We start from the raw sequence: 6461 nt of genomic DNA, 5'->3' as shown, positions 1-6461 counted from the left end.
ATCACAAGTTCTGAATGCTAACCTGAGGAGCAAGAGATAATTTTACTTTCTATACCTGAGGATCCAAAAAATACTTGTACCTGAGTAAAAATTAACAACTACAGCATTTTACCTCATTGATGAATTATACTTGTAACAAAGTCATTTTTTAATAATAAATAAATGATGACTCTATACTTTTACACAAGTGCAGCTTCCAGGTACCTGCCCCTCCTCTTTGTTTCTGTTATATTTATTTTTCCACTTCACATAAAGATCATAAAACAGTTCTGAATCAGTGATCAAGGTCATGTGTTTATGATCTTCATCATTATTGACGGTGATGAGTCAAATGTTGCTAAAGACTTTTTGGAGATTTCAGATTCACTGAGTGTCAAAATAATGTTTCGGCAGAATCTGTATTGTGCTTCATTCCTCTCTGTTCTAACTGCTCACATTATGAGTTAGAGAGAGAAAAGTCAAGAAATACAGTGGTGTGGTGGCGCCCCCTCTGGTGGCTTCATGAACAACTGTGCAGACACTGAGGGGTTTTTGTGCAGGTCCACTGATGGTTTGTATCATTGTGAGTCTCTGGCACAGTAATACACAGCAGAGTCTTCAGGCTGCATATTCTGTCCGTTCAGAGTCACTGTCTTTGTGGACGTTTCCAAGGAGATACTGAACTTGTTTTTCAGTGAATCTTTGTAGGAAGAGTCACCAGTATATTTTGATCCAATCCACTCCAGTCCTTTCCCTGCAGGCTGTCTGATCCAAGCTGTCGAATAGCTGCTAAGAGCATAGGTGACCTGACATCTGATGGTCAGCTGTTGACCTGGCTGCACACTCACAGAGGCTGGCTGTGTCAGCTGTTCACACCTCACACCTGTAAAGAAAAACATGTTCAATCTTCAGTCGGTGTTGAACAGAGTGAGACCTATAAAAGAGTCTCAGTGAAACTCACAGGATCCAGCAGACAGCAGCAGCAGCAGCAGAGCTACAGAGAACATGGTTGGTATTGAAGGTGATCTGCTGGGAGCTTCTCTCCTTCTGCCTCAGCTGACAGCATGATAGGAAGAGTTTATAGCAGACTGGAAGGAAGTTCACTTTGCATAGAAAAGGACACTCACAGGCTATAAAAGAGGCTCCAGGTCAGACTGTCCTATTACAAGCAGACAGTACTTGGATTGTGTGTATGAGTCATCTTTTAATATTTCAATACTTCCTATAGAAAATCAGTTTATTTTTCATACATTAACTCAAACTGAATGTGTTGCAGGTCCTGCTGTATATGTTTAGATGATAATGTCCCTTACTCTTTATTTGTTACGTACATTTGAAGTGTATCAAGTATGTCACAGAAAGGAAAAACAAGATAAATGATTAATATGTGATCATGCTCTTGTCTCAGACCTTCAGTTATTATTCAGTTCTCAACTAGTTTTAACTTGAAGGGTCCTTGACTTCAGATTTTAGGAAAATTACTGGGACTTAGCATTGTAATTGTTTTTGTACAGAGTGTTGCTCTCTCCTGTCTCACTGTGGCTCTCCAGCACAATAATAAACAGCAGAATCTTCAATATTAGAGGTTGTTGTAGTGTTTAGTATGGTGTTGATGTGGAGATACACCTGCTGCTGTCTGCTGCTGTCTCTGGAGATGATAAACAGACCTCAGATTAACTGACAGTGCAGCTCCTGTATATATACCTAAGTATAAAGACATTAACTATATGGGTATGTATGATGGGTATATCAGCTCAGTGTAAGGATGAGTACAGTAGGACTTTGTCCAGTTGCTCAGCTAACTTTAGTCACTGTGGCTCTCCAGCACAATAATAAAGAGCAGACACAGATTAACCTCTGATTATTATTCATGAATATTGTCTCTATTGATTATGGCAATTTTCCTCAGCGTTTTCTATCAAATCCAGCTTTTTATTTGGCCTATGCTTGTCATTATAACTCATGGTTATAATATTCATCATTACACTTTCGTACATGCAAAGTCATTCAACCATAAGCACAGCTGTTTCTTTCACACTGACTTCACATCAACCAAGGAGCAGTCCTCATTGTCTTCATTTACACCTCCTGCTGCCCCCTGGAGGTCAATATATAAAACACTTCTTTGGGTTTTTGTAAAGCCTCTCTCCTTGTTCTCATCACTGTGAGTCTCTGGCACAGTAATAGACTGCAGAGTCCTCTGGCTTCAGGTTGGGCAGTCTCAGATAAACCATGCTGTTGCTATCATCTCTTGTGATTTCTGCACGTCCTTTCACACTGCTGGCATAATATATTGGGGTTGACCTTGTGCCAATATATGCCAACCATTCCAAAGCTTTTCCTTCAGCTTGTCTTATCCAGCCCATATAATAGCTACTGAAGGTAAAGCCAGTACCCCTGCAAGAAAGACTGAGAGTTTCCTGAGGCTGTTTCAACACTGGAGTGGAGGGAATGGACTCCATAGCCTGGCCATTCACAGCTGCCAAACAACAAGAGAACAGACAGAAGGTGAGAAAAAGGAGAATAAGGACCAACTGTAAAACAACCAACAACCTTTCCCACTACTCACAGGATCCAGCAGACAGCAGCAGCAGCAGCAGAGCTACAGAGAACATGGTTGGTATTGAAGGTGATCTGCTGGGAGCTTCTCTCCTTCTGCCTCAGCTGACAGCATGATAGGAAGAGTTTATAGCAGACTGGAAGGAAGTTCACTTTGCATAGAAAAGGACACTGACAGGCTATAAAAGAGGCTCCAGGTCAGACTGTCCTATTACAAGCAGACAATACTTGGATTTGTTTTAGAAGTAATTGTTTAATATCTCCGTCTTTTCACCTATTGATTTGTAGACGCTTAATATGTTTTCATTCGTATGTTTTATCTATCTATCTATCTATCTATCTATCTATCTATCTATCTATCTATCTATCTATTTTGATCTGTTAATGTCCTCAATTCTTTATTTGTTTTGTGAATGTGAAGTATAAACAGCAACTCTTCTCTTGGCTTTGTGTGTTGAGTGTTTGTGTTGTTCTCTCCTGTGTCTCTGTGGCTGTGGAGCACAATAATAAACAGCAGAATCTTCTGTTTTCAGGCTGTTCATCTGGAGATACACCTGCTGTCTGCTGTTGTCTCTGGAGATGATCAAGCGGCCCTGGATTGACTGAGAGTAGTAAAGTGCTGTCACCATCACTGATAGAAGCTTCACACTCCACATATTTTACTATCAGTTACACTTTTTCTTTACATTGTCTATCATCAATGTGACATCATTGCACCACAGATGAACCTGTTTTTATTATTTATGAATATTATACATTTATCCATATTGTTTTTTGTTGATTTTGTCAATTTTCATCAGTTTTCTATCAAATCCAGCTTTTTATTTGTCCTATGCTTGTCATTATAACTCATGATTATAATATTCATCATTACACTTTCGTACATGCAAAGTCATTCAACCATAAGCACAGCTGTTTCTTTCACACTGACTTCACATCAACTAAGGAGCAGTCCTCATTGTCTTCATTTACACCTCCTGCTGCCCCCTGGAGGTCAATATATAAAACACTTCTTTGGGTTTTTGTAAAGCCTCTCTCCTTGTTCTCATCACTGTGTGCGTCTGGCACAGTAATAGACTGCAGAGTCCTCTGGCTTCAGGTTGGGCAGTCTCAGATAAACCATGCTGTTGCTATTATCTCTTGTGATTTCTGCACGTCCTTTCACACTGCTGGCATAATTTGTTGCGCTTCCATCGGTGTAAATATATCCCAACCATTCCAAAGCTTTTCCTTCAGCTTGTCTTATCCAGTTCATCCCATGGCTACTGAAGGTAAAGCCAGTACCCCTGCAGGAAAGACTGAGAGTTTCCTGAGGCTGTTTCAACACTGGAGTGGAGGGAATGGACTCCATAGCTTCGCCATTCACAGCTGCCAAACAACAAGAGAACAGACAGAAGGTGAGAAAAAGGAGAATAAGGAGGAACTGTAAAACAACCAAAAACCTTTCTTCCTCTTTAAAGCAGCATGAAGCGTCACACACTCACAGGGCAGGAAGAGAGCTGTCAGCAGAAGGCACAGTTTGTTGGCCATCCTAGAGTTGAAGATGTGAAGTCAGCTGCTCCACACAGCACAGTGAGACAGCCAGTCAGTGTGAGGACAGATGTAAGCACTCTGCAGCTCTGTATTTGCATTGTGAAGAAGGTCAGAGGTTATTCAAATACACCTTTACATACAAATGATGACATCACAACTGCCGGTGCTCCTGATCTTTACAAAGTGCACGCAACCAAAAACAGGGAGGAGGGAGTGGCTACAGTACTGCCACTCATGTACAGCTTCTCTGTATCTGAGTGGATTCAGTGTTAGTCATGTTTTATCTGTGTTGTTCCTGAAACCTGAGTAGCACAAAAATATGAAGAGTAATAATTGTAAATATATATTAGTAGATATTATTATGTTGATCTGCAGGATAAACTCCATATCTCACAATGTAACAGCAGGTCATGTTAGAGTTTACATCCAGCCTTGACTTTCTCGGATGTGGATGACATCATCATGTAATATTACTCATTTTACTACGCTGTCAGTTCAATTGTTTCTTTAAAATGTCCACACTTTCATAATTTTATATGAATGTCTGCATGATTGAATAACATTCAGTGGCCTCTAACATGTTAAGCAGGGAATCAGTCTTGAATGATTGTGAGGTCTCATAGCGCCTCCTCTGGTGGGTTTGTGGAACTGTGCAGACACTGAGGGGTTTTTGTGCAGGTCCACTGATGGTTTGTATCATTGTGAGTCTCTGGCACAGTAATACACAGCAGAGTCTTCAGGCTGCATATTCTGTCCGTTCAGAGTCACTGTCTTTGTGGACGTTTCCAAGGAGATACTGAACTTGTTTTTCAGTGAATCTTTGTAGTAAGAGTCACCAGTATATTTTGATCCAATCCACTCCAGTCCTTTCCCTGCAGGCTGTCTGATCCAAGCTGTGTAAAAGCTGCTAAGAGCATAGGTGACCTGACATCTGATGGTCAGCTGTTGACCTGGCTGCACACTCACAGAGGCTGGCTGTGTCAGCTGTTCACACCTCACACCTGTAAAGAAAAACATGTTCAATCTTCAGTCGCTGTTGAACAGAGTGAGACCTATAAAAGAGTCTCAGTGAAACTCACAGGATCCAGCAGACAGCAGCAGCAGCAGCAGAGCTACAGAGAACATGGTTGGTATTGAAGGTGATCTGCTGGGAGCTTCTCTCCTTCTGCCTCAGCTGACAGCATGATAGGAAGAGTTTATAGCAGACTGGAAGGAAGTTCACTTTGCATAGAAAAGGACACTGACAGGCTATAAAAGAGGCTCCAGGCCAGACTGTCCTATTACAAGCAGACAATACTTGGATTTGTTTCAGAAGTTAGCATTTAATATTTCCCTATTTCCTGAAGGAATTTTGTTTACTTTTCAAATATTTGCTTAAAATTGCACTCTGTATGAGTACTGCACTGGAGTCCTGCTGTATGTGGGTTGATGATAATATCCTGTACTCTATTTTTGTGCCAGACTGGTTCAGGCCCAGAAATGACATCATTCTTTGTCTGAACATTGCAGTAACACTCCTGCCTTCAACAAACTATTTGAACACTGGTGTAATTCCCTTAAGAGTCCTCCTCTAAGTTAAAACTGATAATAATTTTTTTTATACGGTTTCACATTCTTGTCTCAGATCTTCAGTTATACTACAATTATCTACTGGTCCCCGATGCATTCAGGAACCTTGACTTCAAATTACTGAAAAATTATGATTCAGGGTCAATGTGCAATTAATGATCATTATCGTTTTTCCTTTGAACTATCACATTCATGTTTGTTCACATCACAGCAAAGGTTTCTGAAAATGTTCATGCTCTTAATTAACTGTATAAAAGTCACTGTACAGCTCTTCGTCAAAACGTGTGGATTCGTGTTGGTCTGTATCCCCACCTAGAGGTGAAAACGATCATGGGCACGGTGGGTTCTACTCCCAGACATGTTGGTTGTATTGATTTCCTGCATTTCACTTCGGTGCAAAGGTAAAAATGGCTGACAGAGACGGAGCAAGTTGACTTCTGTTTTTCTTCAATCGGAAGTCACTTTGGTGGTTTAGGTGCAGTTTTATGGAAACATATCATGAAAGCCCACGTAACAGGAAACAAACCAACTGCAAATACAGCTGGTGCTTTCATTTTGACTTTGTGTGCGCTTGTGTATTTGTGTTATGTGTCCAGTTGTGTTTTTTTTGTGTCTTTTCTACATGTTTTCATAATAAGGCTTCCACAATCGCATAACCATACTAACTGTATTGATGTTTTGTTTTTCATTTAGTTGCATGGATAGTCGATGTACTTGCTAGGATGCACTTTAAATTATAATTAAATATGATGACTTGCTCTTTATGTGTCGGGAATGTTCATCGACATTGTCATGCTGTGCTGTGATTTATTTTAGAACTT

The sequence above is a fragment of the Genypterus blacodes genome, unplaced genomic scaffold, assembly GCF_046128005.1.
Source record: "Genypterus blacodes isolate CSIRO-AG114 ecotype Tasmania unplaced genomic scaffold, CSIRO-AGI_Gbla_v1 ptg000291l_1, whole genome shotgun sequence".
Classification (NCBI taxonomy): domain Eukaryota; kingdom Metazoa; phylum Chordata; class Actinopteri; order Ophidiiformes; family Ophidiidae; genus Genypterus; species Genypterus blacodes.
The sequence above is the reverse complement of the archived record's forward strand: the minus strand, read 5'-3'. Positions refer to the sequence as shown.